The 24,148-nt window shown below is 38.6% G+C and overlaps 2 long non-coding RNA genes across 2 annotated transcripts; one reads left to right on the top strand and one right to left on the bottom strand.

The window, feature by feature from the left end:
- Positions 15,095 to 16,050, bottom strand: LOC110270656. The gene is made up of 2 exons (XR_002360296.1): positions 15,773 to 16,050; positions 15,095 to 15,249 (listed from the first exon to the last, which is right to left on the bottom strand). It is a non-coding gene; the product is annotated as an uncharacterized LOC110270656 (long non-coding RNA).
- Positions 23,203 to 24,071, top strand: LOC110271073. Its single transcript, XR_002361143.1, has 2 exons — positions 23,203 to 23,617; positions 23,689 to 24,071. It is a non-coding gene; the product is annotated as an uncharacterized LOC110271073 (long non-coding RNA).

The raw sequence follows: 24,148 nt of genomic DNA, 5'->3' as shown, positions 1-24,148 counted from the left end.
CAAAGGTTGGTATAAAGCTCAATTGAATGGGTCTAGGAAGCTGTTTGGTAGCTGCAGTGAGAATTCAAATTACTTATCACCCAGCTGGAAAAATACAGATCCCGATAAAAATGGGTGTAAAAGCAAGGTCTGGGATCCTAGAATCTGTTCTGACATCCAACACCCCGGGAGCCTAAGAATCTTTTTGAAGCTGCTCAAGGGTTTTACATGCCTAGTTTGGGACCCCGGAGGTTACTGGAATCACAAACACTGGTGGAGATTCCTGGATGAGTTCAAGCATAAGCCACCATAACAGGAAGCTCATCAAATGTCCAACTTAAGGACTTTAACTAAAAGTGCTAGGTGGGAGACAACCCACCATGGTATGATCGTCTTTTTTCATTTTTAGTTAGTTTTATTTGTTTTTGAATTTTATTTTATTTTGTTATATTGAACCTGGAGTTTTGCATCACATTCATATTAACACTGCATTCTGCATCTTTTCATATTAAAAAAAAAAAGAGAGAGAGAAGCAACCACGCGACGCGACCGCATCAGCGACGCGTCCGCGTCGCAAGGAGAGAAGAGAAAATAAAAATGAACAGAGAGTCACGCTGGAGCAAGGCTGGAGGCGTGCCAGTGGCACAATTCGTCCCACGCGACCGCAACGCTGACGCGTCCGCGTCGCAGGAGAATACTGGCCTCCCACGCGATCGCGTGCCCCATGCGGCCGCGTGACCCACGCGGCCGCGTGACCTGGATTTTGACGTCAAAAGGTGCATGGCCGAAAGTTGAGCTGGAGTTGGGCTGGAATCGTGCTGAAAGCCCAAGCCTCACCACGCGAACGCGTGCCCCACGCATCCGTGTCACATCCCCATGATGGCCACTCACGCGATCACGTCCCCCACGCGATCGCGTCACCCAGGATTTTGGCAATACTAAGTTTTGAACAGAGAGTTGTGCGACCGCGAGGCTGCACTCGCGCCACTAGCACAAATCAAGTCACGCGATCGCGTGCCTCACGCATCCGCGTCGCCTAACCTTATTGCGCACCACGCGACCGCGTCACCCACGCGACCGCGTCGCCGGCGTCGCACAACCTATCCAGATTAGTGCCAATTTTCTTATCTTTTCTTCTCCGAATCCTTATTCTCTTATCTTTTCTTATTTCTTTCTTCTTCCTTTCTTATTTTCTCTCACTCCTATTCTAGTTTATTTAATTTATTTGTATACTCTCATTCATTGCATATTTTTATTTTTCTAAAATTATTATTGGTGTTCAAATATTCTTATTCAACTGTTACATCTTTTCTGGTATTTTCTTGATGCTACTACGCACATTCCTTGATGAGAAAAGCGTCAGTTGAAACAACCCATCCACCTGTAAATCTCAGCATGCACCGAGGACAGTGCAATCTTTAAGTGTGGGGAGGTCGATACCGATCTCCATGGGTTAGTTATTTCCTGACTCAACACCAAAATTTTTATTTTATTTATTTTTTTGATTGCATATTTGTTTGATTTTTTGCATATTTTACCACTTGGTTGAAGTAATATTTTCTTTTTCAAGAAACCTTTTAGAGCATTTCACTAATTTGAATAAAATTTAATATTACAATTGTTTGAAGAAATATTATACTGGAACATAGTTTAGAGCTCGAACACACAAAACCTGTGAGATTTTGAGCCTATTTGAATTGGTTGCATTTTTCAACCAATATTTTATTTTTGATGTGTGTTTTTCTCTCAAAAAAATGTGATCTTTGTCTTGCCTAATTCTATATTTCCATAATTCGATGAACCGGAAGAGAGAAGGAGAATGGGCGCGAAGGAAAGGAGCATGAGAAATTGAGCTTTGGAAACTTCAGCAAGGGCGCGTGCGCGTACTTGGCGCGCCCGCGTGGATTGCGCAGCTAGAAGTCAAAGCCAGAAGCCAAGCCACGAGCCGGCTTGTGTAGCGGCTAGGCCATAACCCCCATAGGCGCGCACGCGTACGCTGCGCCTCCGCTCACATTGCAAGATGCCCCGGTGGCGCGCACGCGTGCTTTGCGTGTGCGCGCCGATGCTCGAACATGATTTTTTTAGAAGTCACGTGACCTAGGCGTGGAGACAGTTGGAGATCTCATCTTGGGGGAAGTACCTTGGCGGGAAGAGCTTAAGAAGACCAAGGGTTGAAGGGTTAAGGACTTTTGGCTCATTTTTAGATAGTTCTAGATTTTTTTTGCTATTGTTAGTTACACTCTTGGGTAGAGAGAGAGAGGGAGATTCTAAGCTCTCATGAGGGTTCATCTTCATCCATTTTTCTGAATTTTCCATCACATTTTGGTGAGATCCATTACAATTCTCAATTTACTTGTTCATGTTATAGATCTTCTTCTCCAATTTCAATTAGTGCTTGTAATTGCTCAATCCTCATAGATCCTAGATTTAACTTTGTAGTTTTGGATTTTCTTCAATTTCTTGAGAAGTTCATTTCCATTGTTGTTCTTTGTTAATTGTTGTTAGTTCCTTGTGTTGAAGCACTTTCAATTCTACTTCCTTCTCATTTTTACTATGCCTTTTATCCTTGCTCATCAATTGTTTGATAAAATGCCAACATTAGTTATGGAGTAAAAGTTTCTTACTTGGCATAGGGTTTGGGTCATTAGAAAGAGTTGAATGGTTTATGTCAATTGTTGATTTGGAATTAGAAATTGCTAATTGACTTGGAGTGCATTAAAGCTAGATTTCCCTAAGGTGAAAACTAGGACTTGTGACTCAAGTTAGTTACTCTCATTTGACTTTCCTCTATACCTAGGGGTTGACTAAATGAAGCAAGGCCTAATTGTTGTCATCATTGAAGGAACTATAAGGATAGAATTTCTAATGCCAACCCTAGGCCAAGTCTTCTAAAAAAATTGATTGCTTGTTTTGTCATTGATTTTGCTAAACCTTCAAAAGAACCACAACAAGGCTTCCTAATCAATAAGATGCATGCTCTAGCAATTCCAAGGGAGGACGACTCGGGGGACTAGTACTCTCGGTTATAGATTGTAGGATTGTTTGATGCGAAGTTTGAATGTTGATTAGACTATACTCACGATTATATCCATTATTGAATTCTATATCGGCATGATAAATTTCGTTTATCTCAAGTCTATTTGTACTTCATTTTCATGATTTGAATTAGTGAAATCCAATTCATATTTGTTCTTAAAAGATTTGTTTACTTTTAACCAAGTAGGTAGAAACATTTTGCATGTAGTTGCATTCATATAGATATGTTGCATTTCATACATTCTATCATTCCTCTTCATCTTTATAGTTTCTCTTAAACTTAGCATGAGGACATGCTTTTGTTTAAGTGTGGGGAGGTTGATAAACCACTATTTCATGGTTTATCTTGTGCTCAATTGAGTGGTTTTTATCTACTCTTTACCCACTTATTCATACTATTTGCATGGTTTTACATTTACCTTCCTAATTATGTGCTTTGATTGAAAACATGCTTCTTTGGACTTAAAATTGCTAATATTATTCCTCTCTTATTACCATTAGATACCTTGATATGTGTGTTGAGTGATTTCAGAGATTACAGGGCAGTAATGGCTTGGAGGATGGAAAAGAAGCATGCAAAAGTGGAAGGAATACAAGAAGTTGAAGAAATTGCTAAGCTGTCCAGCCTGACCTCTTCGCACTCAAACGACTATAACTTTAGCTACAGAGGTCCAAACGACGCGGTTCTAGTTGCGTTGGAAAGCTAACGTCTGGGGTTTCGATTTGATATATAATATGCTATAGTTCCTCTGACGCTAGGCGACGCGACCGCGTGATCCATGCAGCCGCGTCGCAGTGACAAAAAACCAGCATGGCAAAATCCGAAACCAGCGAATTCTGGACTGTTTCTGACCCAGTTTGCGGCCCAGAAAATACAGATTAGAGGCTATAAAGTGGGGGACTGTATCCATTCAAAAGGAGGCTCTCATTTTTACAATTTTAGGAGTAGATGTAGTTTTTAGAGAGAGAGGTTCTCTCCTCTCTCTTAGGATTAGGATTTAGGATTTCTCTTAGTTTTAGGAGTAGCTCTCAATCCAAGGTTCTTTATTTTTATTTATTTTTCCAATTTAATTTATGAATTCCCATGTTATAATTTGAACATTTTATTTAATATAATTCGAAGTATTTCAGACTCATGATTGCTCTCTTTAATTTATTAATGCCCTGTGTTTATCCAAATTATTTCCATTCAAGTAGAATTTCTCTCTTTTGGCTTTGGTTGAGACATTGGTAACTCTTGAGTTATCAAACTCATTGTTGATTGAAAATTGGAATTAATTTGTCCACTTAACTTACTTTCATAGTTAGAGGTTAATAAGGTGGGGGAAGAATCCAATTCTCATCACAATTGATAAGGATAACTAGGATAGGACCTCCAGTTCTTCATACCTTGCCAAGAGTTTATTTTACAGTTATTTATTAATTTTTATTGCTTGAAAATATACCTGTGCACATTGCCCAAACTCCAAATTTCTCAAAACCCCCCAATTTACAATCTTCATAACCAATAATAAGAACATACCTCCCTGCAATTCTTTGAGAAGACGACCCGAGGTTTGAATACTCGGTTATCAATTTCAAAGGGGTTTGTTACTTGTGACAACCAAAACGTTTGTACGAAGGGATTTTTGTCGGTTTAGAGACTATATCTACAATGCGGCTGTTTTTATGACATTCTTTACTGGCAAAAATCCTAACGTCAGTGGTCCATGAGCATGAGCTCTTTGTTCTCTGGCCCTTTGAAGTGGGTTAACAGCCACCACTTGGCCATCTTCTTGGAAGTTATGAATTTGTCTTGCTTCATCATCACCTCATTAATGATCTTTTCAACTCCAGCTTCATCACATAACCTCTGTATGATACTGGGGAATGCCAACCTTGTGTTGTCACTAGTGCTTTTCAGCACCTTGTTGATGTTGTTGGCAATCATCTCCCCCACATTGACATTCTCACCTTTCATGATGCTATATATGAGCACAGCTCTCTCCTTGGTCACCTCTGAAATGTTGGATGTGGGGATTAGGGACCTCCTTACAAATTCTAGCCACCCTCTAGCTTGGGGGATCAGATCCCTTCTTCTCAATTGGTTGGGTATCCCATCCTTGTCCTTGATCCATTGCACATTCAGCACGCAAATCTCATTCAGGATTTCATCAAATCCAGGGTCTTGTTGCTTCATTCTTTCTTCATAGCTCCGAGTGGAGCTTGTCCTCTTCACCATTAGCATCCTCTCTATGCTGGATGGACTATAGTCAATGGACTTCCCCCTCACATAGCTAATATAGCCATAGTGTTGTCCTGGTTGAGGCACAGCGTTAGCATAAAACTCCCTCACCAAGCTCTCTACTACCTTCCTTGGTGGGTTGCATAGGAGTGACCAGCCCCTACTGTTGATCTCAATGTTGATTTCAAGATACTCGTTCCTCCCTAATTGGAACCTAACTTCTGGAATGATCTCCCTCTCACTCACCCAACCATAGAATTGATTATGGTTGAATGCGGAGAGAAACTTGTATTCGTTGAAAGAGCTTGAGAATCCAGAGGTTGGTTCCTTGGTTTTTCTTTTCTTTGAGGCTGAGCTTTTTGGTGGTGCCATTAGGTTGAGAGAGTGTGTTTGAGGTTGTAAAAAAAATTTGGGGGAGGTTGCAAGAGAGGCAAGCAAAACAAGGTTTTGCTCCAATACCAAACTTAGGACTTGATTGTCCCAATCAAGAGAAAGAAAAAAGAAGTAGGGGAAGAGAGGTAGTAGAAGACAAAAAAAGAAGGGGAGAAGAAGGGTGTATGGATTCTCTTCGTGTGTGATCAGGGGTTTAGAGTGGGAGAAGAGTTGGGAGTGTAAGGCTTTTATAAGGTGTGAGGGGTGTGATTTGAATGGTGGGAAATGAAAAGGGTTAAATGTTTTCCCACTTGGGGAGTGGCGCCTAGCTTGGGAAGAGGCGCCAACTCTTATCTCACTGTGCCTTCTGCATGTGTTGAGTTCCAAAGTGTAAGTACACTTTGACTTCCTTGTTTTGTGAGTTACTCACCATGTAGGTCCCATCTTTTCTCCTAAAATTGAAACTAAAACTCATTAGTAAAGACAAAAAATCCTTCACTTTCTTTCTTGTCATGAGTAATTCGGATTACAACTGATGGGTGTCTCTTGGGACACCAAACTTAATCCTTTAGCATCTTAATAAATTAGATCCATCATTGTGTATTTAATGTGTTCATAAGGATGAAATAACTCCAATTTTTTCATTTTCTTTTGATTCCAACCTCCTCTAAACACATTAAACCACGTTCATGCTCTTACCCAAAACATTAAGTGCTTTCAAATTGGGTAAACTTGGGCTTGCTAGGTGATCCTTGGTGGTGGCCACACCAAACTTAATCTCTGGGCTTACTCTTCAAAATTAAGCTATTAGAATGGTTGTAAGCCTAGATTAAGTGGGTGAGTGGCCACACCAAACTTAGCATTTTAGCTAGTTCTCAGCCCATTTACTCATCATTAGTAATGCATTCATCAAGTTGCAATTCCAAAATAAAAAGAAATAAAAGAGTGTAAGACTATTCTAACTACCAAAACTAGTATTAAACTTCCTAACCTACTATTGCAATCTAGTTCTAATTGGTAATGTAACACAAATATGAGACTGAAACATGAACTATCTAACGCAATGAATTTTAAACTACTTCTAAGAAAAGCAATAAATCAAAAAGGATAAAGTGTTTGGGTGCCTCCCATTCCTCCATCTTTAGTTGAGCTTGTAGCTCACTCTCTGCTCCTCTAAGGAGCCTCCCAAGTAGTATTTGAGTCTATGGCCATTGACAGTAAAAGTTCTCTGAGTCTTGTCCTCTATGAGCTCTACATGACCATAGAAAAATACCTTGAGTATGGTGAATGGTCCTGACCATCGAGACTTAAGTTTCTCGGGAAAGAACTTGAGCCTTGAATTGTACAGCAGCACTTTTTGTCTTTCAGTGAACTCTCTTCTTGCTATCTTTTCATCATGCCAACTTTTTGTGTTTTCTTTGTAGATTTTTGCATTCTCATATGCTTGATTTCTAAATTTCTCCAACTCATTGAGTTGCATCAATCTTCTTTCTCCAGCAGCTTGCTCATCATAGTTTAGCATTTTTAGAGCCCAAAAAGCTCTATGATCAAGTTTAACTGGTAAGTGACAAGCCTTGCCATATACCAGTTGGTATGGAGACATCCCAATGGGTGTCTTGTAAGCTGTCCTATAGGCCCATAATGCATCATCCAGCTTCTTAGACTAATCCTTTCTTGAGCTTTCAACAGTTTTTTCAAGGATTCATTTTAGCTCTCTGTTGGAAATTTCAGCTTGCCCGTTGGTCTGTGGGTGGTATGGAGTTGCCACCTTGTGCTTGACTCCATACCTGAGAAGGAGTGTCTCAAGTTATTTGTTGTAGAAGTGTGTCCCTTCATTACTGATGAGAGCTCTAGGAACTCCAAACCTGCTGAAAATGTTCCTTCTCAAGAAGCTTATCACAACTTTGTTGTTATTTGTTGCAGTGGCTATGGCTTCTACCCATCTTGAGACATAGTCCACAGCCACCAATATGTAACTATTTGAGTAGGAGGTTGGGAAGGGTCCCATAAAATCAATCCCCAAACATCAAATAGTTCTAGCTCTAATATGAATTGTTGTGGCATCTCATTTCTCTTGGTTAGATTACCAGCTCTTTGGCACTCATCACATCTTGACACCAATTCCTTGGCATCCTTGAACATTGTTGGCCAGTAAAATCTGGATTGAAGCACTTTTTCTACTGTTCTTTCTCCACTGAAGTGGCCTCCATATGCGGATCCATGCCACTGCCACAACACTTCCTGACCTTCTTCATGGGATATACACCTTCTCAAGATCCCATCAGCACACCTTTTGAACAAATAGGGGTCATCCCAGATGTAGTGTTTGGCATCCTTGACTAGCTTTCTACTCATGTGTTTGTTGATGTTGGTTGATAATTCCCCAATGGCCTTGAAGTTAGCTATGTCTGCAAAACAAGGGGCTACTTGAATCATCATTAATTGCTCATCAGAGAAGCTTTCATTTACTGCAACTTGGTGTGTCTCTTCTTCTTCTTGTGGAATCCTTGAGAGATGGTCAGCTACTTTGTTCTCTGCTCCGCTCCTATCTTTAATTTCAATGTCAAATTCTTGGAGCAGCAGAATCCATCTTATTAATCTGGGCTTAAATTCTTGTTTGGTAAGTAAGTATTTGAGTGTTGCATGATTAGTGAATACAATTACTTTAGAGCCAATAAGATATGATCTAAACTTATCAAAAGCAAAGACTATGGCTAAAAGTTCTTTCTCCGTGGTGGTGTAGTTCCTTTGATTTTCATTAAGGACCTTGCTAGCATAGTAAATAACATGTACTAGCTTGCCTTTCCTCTGTCCTAGAATAGCACCAACAGCAAAATCAGATGCATCATACATTAATTCAAAGGGAAGATCCCAACTTGGTGGTGCTATAATAGGTGCAGAGGAGAGTCTCTTCTTAAGCTCATCAAAGGCTATCATGCACTCTTTATCAAAAACAAAGGGAGTATTTGAGACAAGTAGGTTGCTAAGGGGTTTTGCAATCTTTGAAAAATCTTTGATAAACCTCCTATAGAACCCAGCGTGTCCCAAAAAACTCCTGATTGCCTTGACATTGCATGGTGGAGGTAATTTCTCAATTACTTCCACCTTTGCCTTGTCTACTTCTATGCCATTTTTTGAAATCTTGTGACCAAGAACCACCCCTTCAGTTACCATAAAGTGGCACTTCTCCCAGTTCAAAACCAGGTTGGTTTCTTGGCACCTTTTTAGAACAAGAGCAAGATGGCATAGGCAATCAGAATATGAGTTTCCAAACACAGAAAAGTCATCCATGAATACTTCTATGAACTTCTCAACCATGTCCGAAAAAATGGAGAGCATGCACCTTTAGAATGTTGCAAGTGCATTGCACAATCCAAAGGGCATTCTCCTATAAGCGAAAACACCATATGGACAAGTAAATGAAGTTTTTTCCTGATCCTTGGGATCTACAACAATTTGATTGTAGCCCAAATACCCATCCAGGAAGCAATAATACTCATGTACTGCCAATCTTTCAAGCATCTGGTCCATGAAGGGTAAGGAAAAGTGGTCTTTCCGAGTGGCTTCATTGAGTTTTCGGTAGTCAATGCACATACGCCATCCGGTCACTGTCTTTGTGGGTATCAGTTCATTCTTCTCATTTGACACAACACTGATCCCTCCCTTCTTCGGGACTACTTGCACGGGCTTACCCAAGGGCTGTCTGAGATGGGGTAGATCACCCCTGCTTGCCACAATTTTCAACACTTCTTTTTGAACCACTTCATTCATGGTTGGGTTCAGCCTCCTTTGTTGTTGCCTTGAAGGTTTGGCATCTTCTTCAAGTGGAATTTTGTGCATGCACATTAAAGGACTGATCCCCTTTAAATCTGCAAGTGTCCAGTCTATGGCATCCTTGTGTTGTCTCAGCACTTGGATAAGCTCCTCTTCTTGCTCCTCACTCAGACTTGAATTTATGATTACTGAGTGAGTGTTGTTGGCACCCAAATATGCATATTTCAAGCTGGGTGGTAAGGTTTTCAATTCTAATTTTCGTGCCTCTGCTTCTTTGTTATCTGTGGTGAATGGTATGGTTGGATTCGTCATGGTTCCTTGTGGTAGTTCTCCATTTGATGCTTGTTCTAGCTCAATAGTTCCTTCATATTGTTCTTCTTCCAAGACTCCTTGAACTACCTGTTCCGTGGTGTCTACCATCATGCATTCTCCTATGGATTCTTTGGGGTAACTCATTGCCTTAAAGACATTGAAGACCATCTTCTCTTCATGTAATCTTAAGACTAGTTCTCCTTTTTGCACATCAATGATGGCTCCAGCAATAGCTAGGAATGGCCTCCCTAGGATGATTGATGTGTTGGCCTCTTATTCCATGTCCAGCACAACAAAATCAGCTGGAAAAATGAATTCCCCCACTTTTACTAACAAGTCTTCCACCACCTCATGTGGAAACTTAAATGTTCTGTCAGCCAATTGGAGTGCCATTCTTGTTGGCTTGGCTTCCTCAATCTTCATCCTTCTCATCATGGTTAAGGACATGAGATTTATACTAGCTCCCAAGTCACACAAAGCTTTCTCAATAGTGATGTCCCCTATGATGCAGGGGATTTGGAAACTCCCTGGGTCCTTCATCTTCTGAGGTAGCTTCTTTTGTATGATGGCGCTACATTCCTCAGTTAGTACTATGGTCTCCTTTGCCTCCCAGTTCCTTTTTCTTGTTATAAGCTCCTTCAAAAATTTGGCATAGAGTGACATTTGTTCCAATGCCTCAGCAAATGGTATGTTGATTTGGAGCTTCTTGAAGATCTCTAGGAATTTAGAGAGTTGGCTATCCTTCCTATCTTTTTCCAGCCTTTGTGGGTATGGTGCTTTTGGCACATAGGGCTTCAGGACTGGTTTTGGTGAAGGTAGAGCAGGGGTCTCTTCTTCATTCCTATTCCCATGCTTGTCTGCAACTTCTTCTTTGTGGTTGTCTTTGCTTGGGGTTTCTTCCTCCACAACTTTTCCACTTCTTAGTGTAATGGCCTTGCATTCCCCTCTTGGGTTGGCCATGGTATCACTGGGAAATGTGTGTGTGGACAGTAGGATTTGCTTGGATTAGATCCCACTTGTACTTCCAACTTTGAGATTGCTGCGCCTTGATTTTTCAGATTTGACCTATATTCTTCTTGATTGGCGTCTATCCTTCTTTCAGTCTGTGCTTGTCTTTCCATAAGGGTGGAGACTGCTCCTGTAATCTGCGATGACAATTGTGCTATTGCAGCCTCCATCCTCTCAAAGTTGCTCTTGATTTCACATGGTTGCATAGTTAAGGGTGATGTGTCTTGATGGAGGTTGTTGTGTATTGGTTGGTTGCTATGGTATGATGTGTTTTGTGAGTTATGGTAGGGTCTATGGTTGCCTGTTTGATGATTGGGGTTGTGAGTGGAGTGTTGATTTGATGGATAAGGTTTGTTGTGGTCCTGGTTATGGCCCTGCTGGTTTTCCCACCCAAAATTTGGGTGGTTCTTCCAACCTGGGTTGTACGTCTTAGAGTTTGGATCATATGGTGGCCTGGATAAATTGTTCACATAATTAGCTTGTTTCCAGTCACCTTCAGGTTCTGATGTGTTTCCTTCTTATTGAGGGGTTTGATCTTGTATGGCTGAGACTTGATTAGCCTCCATCTTCTTGGTTAAAGCTGCTATTTGTGCTGCAATTGCCTTGTTTTGAGCTAACAAAGCATCTACAGAGTTGAGTTCTAGCACTCCTTTCTTCTGAGTTCTTTCTGAAGCATAGAAATACTCATTTTCAGCTACAGTCTCGATGACATCTATGACTTCTTCAATGGTTTTCTTCTTGTTGAGTGAGCCTCCTGAAGAATGATCTACAACCTTCTTTGATTCATAGGATAGCCCTTCATAGAAGATGTATAGTTGTACTCACTCATTGAACATTTCTGGTGGGCATCTTCTTGTCAGATCTTTGAATCTCTCCCAGGCCTCATAAAGTGTTTCTCCATCTTGTTGTCTGAAAGTTTGCACATCAGTTCTCAGCCTGTTAATTCTTTGTAGAGGGTAAAATCTTGCAAGGAATCTGCTTACAACATCCTCCCATGTGGTTAGGCTCTCCTTGGGAAATGATTCCAGCCACTTTGCTGCCTTATCTCTGAGTGAGACAGGAAACAAGAGTAGCTTGTAGATGTCAGGGTGTACCCATTGGACTTTACAGTATCACATATTCTCAGGAATGTGCTGAGATGTTGATTAGGGTCTTCTTGAGCACTTCCTCCATATGAACAATTATTCTGGACAAGTGTGATGAGCTGAGGCTTCAACTCAAAATTAATAGCATGAATTATTGACTTTAGGATGCTGCTGCCACAATTTCCAGGATTTGGGTTGATATAGGAGCCTAAGACTCTCCTTTCTTGCCCAACATGATTTCCAGCATCTCCTCCAACATTGTCCTGTACTTCGTCATCCATGGTGATTTGCGGATCTTCCTCCACTAGTTCCTCTCCAACTATGCCTTTACCTCTTGCTTCTCTCCTTAATCTAAGGAAGGTCCTCTCAATTTCACTATCGAAGGGAGATGAAGTCTCTCCTCTTCTACCTGTCATACACTTGGCAAATAACCAGCAAAGAACAAGTGAAGTAAGAAAAATCTTGTTGAGATTAGTGGTTAGCGTTGTTGATGCAATTAATCGAACAGTTAGAAGAGTGGAAATATGGACGATGGGTAACTAAAATAATCAAAGAAAAAGAAATAGAACTCAAAGCAGAGATAAAAGAAAAATAAAAAAATGCTAGAAGAATTAGAATAAAGTAAAATAACAAGGGAATTAAATTGCTTAATCTAGCTCTCCAATCAATTTAATCACTGTCAAATTTAAGCCAATCCTCGGCAACGGTGCCATAAAACTTGATGAGTCCAATTCACACCCCCATTCAAAAAATTGGTGAATTAGTTCTTTTGGCAAGCGCACCAAAATTATTGTCAAGTAATAACCCACAGTAGAGTGGGATCGTATCCACAGAGATTGGCAAATTTGAGCAGTTTTAATCAATTGATGAATTAGTCAAGCGAAACAGATAGATTGTGATTTTTAAAATTATAAATGGCAGAAATATAAATGAGTAAAATGTAAAGGAAAGCAACAAAGTGAAGAAATGGAAATAACAGAATGTAAAGTACAAAATCATAAATGACTTGAATGTAAATGGGAATGGGGAATTGCAGAATGTAAAAATAAGCTATAAAGAAAGTGGTAGATAAGAATGGGGAAATTCATTGAGATTAGGAGATGTTGTCTCTTTGGATCAACTTCAGCTTATATCCTCTTCAATCATGCAACTTATTGACCTCTTGGCAAACATGATTGATTGAGCCCCAATCCCTTGGTGACTCAATCTCTCAGATCTTGATCAATAGCCAATTCCTTGGTCTAATTGTTCATGAAGAGAGATATGCTTGGTCCCTGATTATTCCACACATTATCATAGGTCTAAGTAGAGGGAGAATTATATGTTACCATATCCAAACACCAAAACCCAGATCCTACTCAATTGTGAGAAGGGATTTCAAGCATGGTTTCATGTTTCCTTTCCCAAGGTTCCCATGACACCCATTTTGCATTCAATCTCTTTCTCAAGATAATTAAACACTAAGCATTAAGAACGAAATTCCTTCTAGCAAATCAAAGAGAAGATGAAGAGAAGAAGAATTTCACTATCATCAATCCATCAAGTACAACAGAGCTCCCTCTCTCAATGAGAGGGAATTTAGCTACTCATAACTCAAAGAAAAGTACTCAAAGTAAAGAAGACGATGAAGTGTAAAAGTGAATCTAAAACTGCTATCTCTAACTGCTTAACCCCCTCTTCAGTACTTCTTGGAGATATTTATACTACTCCTAGCAAAAATAAAAGAATTACAAAAGTGAAAAAGGAAAATTGCATTTTGGAGGGAAAAGAAACTCATTAAGCATGACTTCCCAGCTGGCGTGTGATTGGCGCTTCAGTGGCGTGTCACGTGCTCCCTTAATTCTGGCTTGGCGTGCCACACTCAATCCCTCAAGTGGCACGCTCGCCTTCGATGACACCCCTGGCGTGCCACGCCTTCGAGCTCAAGTGGCATGCCCAGGGTCTTTTAATGCCCAGGTAGCATGGCATGCCACGCCTTTGAGCTTAAGTGGCACGCCCCAACCTTTTTCCACTTCTCTTTGCCTCTGAAAACTTGAACTAGCGTGGGACGCCCAGGGTATGGCATGCCACGCCCTTGTTGCATGCTTGACTAAGCTCTCTGGGAAGTTGAACTAGCGTGGCACTTTGTGAACAAGTGACTCCTCTGTTTGGCGTGCCACACTACGAACTCAAGTGGCACGCCCTAATGGTTCTTTTACTCTCTGAATGACACTGGCATGCCACGCCTGGGATTCAAGTGGCACGCCCAAGTGAAGAATAGTGGATGGCATGCCACGCCTTCGACACCAAGTGGCACGCCCCATGTATTTCGTCTCCTTCACCCTCTCTGGAAACTTATACCAGCGTGCCACACCTAGGGCTAGTGTGCCACGCCCATAATCTTGCCTTGGTTCTAATAGCTGGCGTGCCACGCCCAGTACTCAAGTGGCACACCATAGTGAGATTCTTGGGTTGGCGTGCCACGCCTTCGACATCAAGTGGCACGCCCAGCCCTTGCTTTGGCCTCTTTGTGCATTGGCGTGCCACGCCTAGTTGCTCAAGTGGCACACCTAAGTGAGATTTAGAGCCTAGCATGCCACGTCTTCGACTTCAAGTGGCACGCCCAGTCTTCAATTGCCTTCAGCCCCTTCTCTAAATTTTTGTACTAGCGTGCCACACCATGCTGTTCAAGTGGCACGCCCATACATTTGTGGACTCTTCAAGCTTAGCGTGCCACGCTTGGATCCTCAAGTGGCACGCCCAAGTGACTTTTTGGAGTTGGCGTGCCACGCCTTCGATACCAAGTGGCACGCTATAGTGAAGGTTCCCCCTGGAGTGATGAGTTGGCGTGCCACGCCCCTTGGCTCAAGTGGCACGCCCATAGTGGCTGATGGGTTAGGCGTGCCACGCCCAACATGGCGTGCCACGCCCCTTTTGTGTCCTCCATTGTTGCTCTCTAGAACTTTGTACTAGCGTGCCACGCCCATATGAATGCTTGGGAATTCTTCTATGGAATTTAGTACTGGCGTGCCACACCAGTGCATTTTTGTGGCATTTGTTCCAAGTGACACGCCAGTTTCACACGCCTAGCTTCTTTGTTGCTTTCTTCTCATTTTTGATGCCTTTTTCACTTGAAATTCAGCACAACTCATCTCAAAGTAGTGTACCATAATATCCATCAAATAATGCATGAATTGTACTGATCAAATGAGGTTTATGCTCTTTTATGGTCCTCTTTATGCAAGAAAGTAGGGTAAATGATGCAAGTCATCACCTTAGAATTAAAAAACATTTAATTCATAATTATGTGAAACAGACTAATATGTATAAAACATAATGATGATAACCTAAATTAATTTTAGAAATGAAAACCCTCACCCACTTCGAATCAGAGTGCAATAACGGGGAAGATTCACTAAAGCGACGCGACGCTGCACAAAACCTAAACCAACGACCAGAGTGGTTGAGAATCTTCCAAGACTGATAAAGGCAGAGGATTTTTCCCAGCAACAGCAGATAAGAAAAACCAATATACTTCAAATTGATAAGAATCAACCGTCAGAACAACTCAAACATTCGAAAAACAAAAAAACATACCAAACCCAAAATCAAAGACCACCAACCCACAAAGGAAATCCTAAATCAACGACATTAAACATGCAGTACTAGACAAACACAGAGATCGCCAGAATACCTTGCACGAGGAGACCGACGGTTGAGATCCCGACCGAACATGGTAGTTGCTCATCATCATGAGCATCTCCCCGGCTGATACTCACCATCGCCATCGCCGGAACCGTGCTCTCCGACGAATAATCCACTTAGCTCGGTTGGGTTCAGGATTTCGGAGAGGTCTGCTGCCTCCACCGCGTCCTCCTTCTCTGTGTTTTCAAACAACGAATTCTAGTAGCTAGTGTTAGGGTTTTAGGTGGGGGTCATAAGGATTAGTGATTTCAGCACAATGAAGGAAGAAATTGGAAAAGATTGAAGAGACATACAAAACGTGAAGGTGCAAAACAGAGGTGAAGAGGTAGGATTTCGGAGAAAGAGCGGGATAGAATGTGAGTGGCAGTCACTAGAAAGAGAGAGCAGATAATCGAGAGAGGATGCAATCCAGAGATCATCCGCCGGTGATGGTGTTGAAGCCGATGGCGCGGTTCGCTTTTACGGGGAAGAAGGGGATCCATAGACAGAGTGAGAGACTGAGACGATGAAGGAAGGAAGCATAGAGAGAGAGTGAGAAACTGAGACGCAAGAGATAAGGAGCAGCGCAGAGAGAAAAACAATGTGCTTTACCTTTTGGCTTCTTTTTATTTTTTAATCTCATTTAATCTAAAGTTGACGCGTGGCTGAATGAGCCACGACTATTATACAAGTGATAGATACATAAATAATTATATACATATACATAAAGTAATAACCTATAACTTATTTTATTATCTATTTTTAGTAATTACTAACATTCTATTTTTCTAATTATTTGCTTGTCTTATTTATCATTTATGCTTTTAATCAATTATATTAATAAACAAATAAACTAAATTAACCCTAATTTTACTTGGACTATTCAACAATTCAACATAATCTTTTTAATTTGGGATTAACTTCTAACGATAGAAAATAAAAAATTTAGAGTAATTCAATATCATGAACATTAATTATTATTGTGAAATAACCTAAAATCATAATACAATTTATTTTTAAAGAAATAATCAAGTATTATTATTAATTATGAAATAACCTGAAATCATAATGCATTTTATTTTTAAAGAAACAATCATCCATTAATATTTATAAATAGAAACTATCGTCAAAATGCTTTGATTAAAAATATGAGGGGTTAATTACTATTCATTATTAATAATATATCGATTATATCAAAAAGTAAAAATATAATTTTCTGCATTTACACCATTAGAAGAATTACCATCATGAGTAAAATTTTGTCAAAAAAAAATTGCATACATAGTAAATTTAAAAAATAAATATCGTTAAATAATTATACTTTCTTTTAATAAATAGTAAAAAAAATAAATATTATAAACTATATTCTTTCCAAAGTAACTCTTTTAAGTTGTTATAGTTGAATCTAATGGACAAATAAAAAAATATCTATATGATAATATCCTAATATTTTAGCATATTATAAATCATATTATAAATTTATATATCATATTATAATTTTAAGTCAACTTTTTAAACACATTATAACAAACTATCTAAAAAGATACACCAAATTAACGAATATCACATGGATCACAATATATACTCTAAATTGTCATAATATTTTAAATAAAAAGAGTATCAATACAGAGAAATCAATGAATATAACTAAAATAAAGAGCAACAAAGAGACACAAAAAGTAATAATAATAAAGAGAATCAATAAAAGCATTAACATATAAACCACATACACGAACAATATATATATATTAATTGTGAATCACATATAGGAGACTATGCCATTTGAGCTATTACTCATTGGCAATTAATAAGTAGTTTAATAATGCATTAAATATTGATTTTATATAACTATAATAAAGATATTTTCCTAAATTAGTATAATTATGCATTATTACTTAAATGTTAATTACAGTATAATTTTAATAAAGATATTTTTATAAAATAAACTTAGAAGAGAAAATAGTGCATTCATTTTGACGGAAAAATGGATTCATGAGGAATCGACACCTCACTTCCATTAATTGAGAGAAAACCTAATTTTAGTATATTAAGTAAATTACTTAGACCATATTTGCGATTTATTTACATACTCGAAAAAATACGAAATTAGAAAGTGTAAATTCTTCAATAGCGGCCTCTTTGGGATTTCTAATAATTTGGATATGTTATTTAGGAATCAATCTATTAGGTATAAGATTACACAATTATGGTTCTAATTGAATTGAATTTAATTAAGGAAAAAATCTCTGCCGTTCACCCCGCCGTTCACCCCCTGACCCCTAATCTCTCAGAGTCTCACCTATTCTGCCGTTCACCCCGCCGTTCACCCCCTGACCCCCAATCTCTCAGACTCTCACCTATATTCTACCGTTCACACCGCCGTTCACCCCCGTTCAACCCGGCGTTCACCCCCGCCGTTCTTGCCTGCGCTGGTCGGTGTTCTCGTCAACGTTGATGACGATGTTCAGATCCTTGAGCAGGCTGTTATGGCGTTGAATCTTGGATCTGGATCTGGATAAAATCGAAGACGACGAGCTCTGGTGGAAAACCTTGATGCTCAAGAACCAGAGCAATACTAGCAGTAGCTGGTTGGATTCTCTGGTGGAAAACCCCCAATCTCTCACTCCGAGGCCCTAATCTCTTCATTCTTCACCGTGTTCAGGACTTCAGGTAATTTTCATGAGTAACCTGCTAAATTGAAATGCTCTATTTCTCTGTTCTGTATTTGGACTCAATTTTTTGACTTATTTTCAATACATAATAGTAACATGTTGCAATTACCCTTACTGTTATTGTGTTTCTTAAAGAATTATGATCATGTTATTGTTTATATGAAATAAGCAGAAGCCACTTGGGATACTACCTGTTAAAGCATTATCCGACAGAACCATAGTTACAAGATGATGTAGTTTGCTGTTAAGGAATGTCAGTGATCCAGAGAGGTTATTTCTGGACAAGTCAAGCTTCTGCAGCCGGCTCAAACCATTGAGTTCCGAAGGAATTTCACCATTCAATTTGTTTCCAAGCAAATTCAGGTATGTCAAGATTGAAAGAGTACTCAATGATGAAGGGATTGAACCAGATAAACTGTTATTAGCCAAATAATGAATTCTGTGAGATGCTGGTGTTCTATTCTATGTTTATATGATTTATGTAATTATGTGAGATGTTTCTTGCAGGATTGTGTTGCTTGAAATGGCTAATAGGCAAGCAGTTACAAACAATACAAGTGGATCTGAGGTAGGGAGCATTCCTACTCCACCAAATATTGCTGCATCGACACCTTCTGAGTCAGCAAGGGGAGGGGAATCAGTGACTAATCCAGCCTCAAGTGATGCTCCTACTGCTGGGACAGAGACACAGACAGGCCAGCCAGGTAAACGAAAGGCTAACAGGCCCGCTTCTATTGTTTGGGATCACTTTAAAAAAAATGCGGAAGAAACTAAAGCTCAATGTAAACATTGCTTGAAATGGTTACAATGTCATAGTCGTAGGGATGGCACCTCTAATCTAAAAAAACACATTGGAACTTGTGCGAAGAACCCAGATAATCATGTTGATAAAAAACAAAAAACCCTTGTGTTCACAAATTCTAATTTAGATGAGCCACCAACATTGAAGGCAGTAGACTTTAACCAGGAGCGGTGTAGGCTTTCACTTTGTAAGATGATAGTAATTGATGAACTCCCATTTAGGTTTGTAGAAAATACTGGATTTAGGGACTTTTGTGGTGAGATGCAACCTCAATTTAAAATCCCGAGTCGTCAGACAGTTGCTAGAGATTGTATGCAATTGTATATAGAAGAAAAGACCAAACTTAAATCCCTCTTGGAGTTGAACCATCAGATGATTTCCCTAACCACTAACGTCTATTCAAAACATGAACTATATGTGTGTAACTGCTCATTACATTGATGATGGATGGACATTGAATAAGAAAATATTGTCTTTTAACTTGATTGCTGATCATACTGGTGCTACCATAGGAAAAGCGTTAGAGAAGTGCCTGAAAGATTGGGGTATTCGGAAGCTTTGTACTGTAACTGTAGATAATGCTAGTGCCAACTTTGTTGCTGTGAATACTTTGGTTAAAACTATGCGAGAATGGAATGATTGTACTATGTTGGGTGGGAAATTTGTCCATCTGAGATGTGCTGCCCATAGTTTGAACTTAATTGTTTGTGATGGTTTAAAAGATTTAAGCTCTTCTATTGCTAGGATAAGAACTTCTTGTAAGTTTGTGAAGTCCTCTCCATCTAGATTAGCAACCTTTAGGAGGTGTGCACTTGAGGCAAACATTACTAGTCGTCAAATGATTATTCTTGATGTGCCAACTAGGTGGAATTCTACTTATATGATGTTGGAAGTGGCTGAAAAGTTCGAAAAGGCATTTGCTCGTCTTGCGAGAGAAGATGCTCATTTTGAGAGATATGTTGACGATGAGGGGGCCTCCTAGTGATGAAGATTGGAGTAGAGCTCGTATTTTCATGCGGTTTTTGCAAATTTTCTATCATGCAACTCTTTCATTCTCTAGTTCTTTGAATGTCACTTCAAATACTTTTTTTCATGTATTGTGTAAGATATTATGCACTTTAAATAAATGGATTGTAAGTGATGATTTGGTGTTGCGTGAGATGGCATCAGCTATGAAAGCTAAGTTTGATAAGTATTGGGATGATTCTGATCACCGTTACTCTTCTCCTTCTTCTTTCACTTCAAGTGACAAAGCCAATAAACCATCTTTAAATTATCTAGTGCTTGTTGCTGTGTTCCTTGATCCCCATTATAAGTTGGAATATATTCAGTTCACTTTGTCTGAGATGTATGGTGAAGGTGAAAAGTCTTCAAGGATCTTCAAAAAATTGAAGGATATTATTACTAAATTGTTTGAGAAATATACCTTATGGAATCCTCACCCCCCTGAAGATACTCAGGATACTAGCTTTTCTTCCGATACTACACCAAATCCTAGTTTAGACACGAGTGACATTGATAGCATTATGATTGAAGACCCTATGAGCAAGTGGAAACAAACACAAAGGATAAAGTTAAGTGAGCTCAAGAAGAATGAGATGGATAGGTATTTGGAAGATGAAGTGGCAGAAGATTTTAGTGGATTTGATATATTGAGATGGTGGAGAGGAAAGACTCTGAGGTATCGAATTCTGTCTTGCATGACTAGAGATATATTAGCCATTCCTGTTTCTACTGTGGCGTCTGAGTCAGTTTTTAGCACCGGAGGTCGTGTCTTTGACCCTTATCGTAGTGCTTTGAGTCCCACCACTGTAGAGGCTTTAATTTGTACTCAAAATTGGTTAAAACCTGCTAAGATTTTGGTTGAGCTTGATGAAGGAGATGCTGCGGTTGATTCAGGTATATAATAAACTGGTTCATTTATTTTTCGTCATTCTTTATTCTTTATTCTTTATTTTATTCCATTGGCTTTGACATATTTGGTTGTTTAATTGAATAGAATTTTCTGGAGTTACTAGTGCTGGAGATCCTGAAGTTCAAAGTCAGTTACATCCTCTTGAACCATCTTAGGTATTATAAGTTTATAACTAAGTACTTGTATTAGTGTATAATAACTTAGACTATTTTTTTGTTCAATTTATTCTAACATGTTTCACTAATTTTTCAATATGTATTATTTTAATAGGAATACACGATTCATGGTTGCTGCTGATGTCTGCTGCCTGCTGATTTAAGAAGGGATGGATCAAGTTGTTTTATTTTTAAGTAGCAAGAAACTTCATTCTCAATGTTCTTTCAACAATCTTAGATTTTAGTGTGTTATAATCTTGGATCAAGTTGTTTTATTTCTGCTGATGGTTGATAAGCATTTGCAGATTGTTTAGATTTTAGTGTGTTATAATGTTGCTGTTTTATTTTAAATGAGGCTTTTAGTATTTTAGTGCTTGTTGTTTTCACTTATTGGAAGTGTTTGTTGGAATGTTTGTTATTATATTTACTTATTTGTTAGTTTGTATGTTTTAGTTAGTAGTTGTTAAACTTGTTATTTATGTATTGTATTGTTTTATTTTTGTTATTTAGAAAAAAATTGATTAAAATTATTTTAGGAACAAATAGATTTAAAAGTGTGAAAGAAACATTTTTTATTGAATTTTTTACTTAAAAAGATAATAAAAAATGAGCTTAATCATGCGGATATATCCGCAATCCGATCCACAAATGTGCGGATCGGATCGGATCGGATCCGACACTAAAAAACGCGGATATTGTATCCGATCCGATCCGATAGAAATTGTGCGGATCGGATCGAATTTTTGTCCATATCCGATCCGATCCGATCCGTGGACAGCCCTAACTGAAATACTGAAATCTTGGAGACAAACAGAAAATTTAATACCAGTCTCTGAACCAACAAACATGATACTAAGTCTCAGTGTCTCAGTCTCTGTCTCAGTACCTCAAAACAAACACACCTTATAAAACCATCAATTCCAATAATTATGAAACTTATATGAGATACCGAGGAGTAAGCTATTCTTTTCTTTAAATTACGTTGAGCAAGAGATGTTGAAGCTGCATAGATTATTTGAATTGAACCTAATAACATTAACCAGGGAAAAATATGGAATGAGCGTGAAGTAATAATTCCATTTTAATTCGAACCAATCCATATGCGCCCATTTTTAACAAGATTTCGACTAAAAGCATACAAGTGATGTAATGTGCCTATCCGTGGGTGTCCGGCAACCATGTGTGTAATGATATAATCGGCAATTTTATAGCAAAAGTAAAAAGAAAAAGGTAAAACTGGAATTAATTCCAATTCCCACGTGATAAAAAAAAAAAATATCTTGACAAGAAAAAGGTCCTATTTGACCACTATACATTGCTAATATTAGGAAATGGAATAATCAGAATTTTCGAGTAATTGGTTAAGTTGCTAAAGTAGCTATAGTAGTAATAAATTTCGTCAATAAAATGGGTCTTATAGAAAGTCTATTTATTCCGAATTTCCAGTAAAAATAAAAAAAAATTAATCTATTTATAATTTTTTGTCAGTTGGATTAATGGATCATCCAATTAAAAATATAAGAAAATGCATAGACCGTTATCAGCAGATCGATTAAACATATACAAATTGTATACCACTTAATTACCTTATTTTCTCGATAAGGAAATAAGAATATTAAGGAATCCCTAACTATTGGTGAAAGTACAACTATTATTAACCAAAAAAAATAATTCGTGATAAAAATAAAATACATTTGCACTAGAAAAATCAGTGTTTGAATTAGAAAGATAATAGAAATATCAAATAAAATTAAAATAAAAACAGTTTATGCACAATTATTTCAGAGATTCATAAACTGTAAACATTACTCAATTTTCCCTCTACTTTGTCATTTTGGGATTGTTGTACCATCTCTTTCTTTAACCTAGTGGTCTAGTGGAAGAACGAAATCCATCTCTCCTTTCAGCTCCAGATTAATTTTTTTGAGGGAAAAAAAGAATTAGTTTTATTTTTGTTTGTAGGTCTAGTAGAAACTGAAAATAATAAAATTTGGAATACGTGTTAAGATTTTGGGAGGAGAATTGCTAAGTTACGAGTCTTTTTATATAATAAATCATAAATTATTAAACTTCAAGACAGAGAGAAAATATCAATTTTATATTCTTTTAAAATTTTTTATATTTGTAAAATACTCTTTTTATTTTGGTCTTTGTAACTTCACTTTCGATTCCGGTGCTAGAAATTTTATAAATTTTGATTTTGGTTCCTGAAATTTTTTGATGCGGTTGAATATTGAAGTGGTGGATCAAATATTTAAATAGTAAGACAAAAAAAGGATAAAAATTTAAAGAATAAGAGTATCATATAATTTTGTCTGAATGGGACGTTCTTCGTCATACGTTTGCTTCTGAGTATCCATTCAACTTACCGAAAAAGTGATTGCCCTCTCTCTGGCCGTCTCCCTAAGAAGTCACCAACACGAAAAACACACAGCTTGGCGCTCGCACACAACAAAACCCTATTTCCCCTTTCTTCTTCACACATTTGACATACCACATACACCTCTCTCTCTGTTTCATTCCAACCCATTCGCTATCTTGTTTCCTCCTAGTGCATAACTAAATTCCCAACGCATTCAAACGTCATCGTTTCACTTCCACGATCAAATCACTGCCTAGGGTTAGTTCCGTCCTCGTCTCGCTCCCTCTCTTATATCGCTCTCTAAATGGCTTTGTAACCCTAATTTGCAGGAAGCATTTCCCTATCTGCATCAATCACCTGCGTGCGTAATTGCTCTAGGGTTTTTCTGTGTTGCGCACTGAATTCATCTTTTCCCTCTACGGGTTCCTATTTTATTCTTTGTCTGCTTCCCCTCTTCTATACTGGGTGCTGTTTTGTTCCATTCCTAGAGGTCTGCCATTTTTGCCAATAGTTGTTTTTCTTTTTTTTTTTTCTTAAATCTATTTTCTCACCCTCTTCCTGATGGAGAGGTGAGAGTTCTCTTTGATTACTTTATAGTTCTTATATTCATCTTTGGTCCAAAGATGATGCTGGAGTGTCTGAGAGGAAGTTCTTCCTTCACAAACACTGACTTGTGTTTCAAGTCATGGGGGTTGTTGTCTGCTTGATTGGGTGAAAGAAGAGAAACTGGTATCTATTTGTGGTTATATTTTTGAAGGACACTTAAGTTTATCTGGTTTCAGCTTTTGA

Source organism: Arachis ipaensis, chromosome B04, assembly GCF_000816755.2.
Source record: "Arachis ipaensis cultivar K30076 chromosome B04, Araip1.1, whole genome shotgun sequence".
In the NCBI taxonomy this organism is placed as follows: Eukaryota; Viridiplantae; Streptophyta; class Magnoliopsida; order Fabales; family Fabaceae; genus Arachis; species Arachis ipaensis.
Note: the sequence above shows the minus strand (reverse complement) of the source record. Positions and strands in the feature narration are given on the sequence as shown.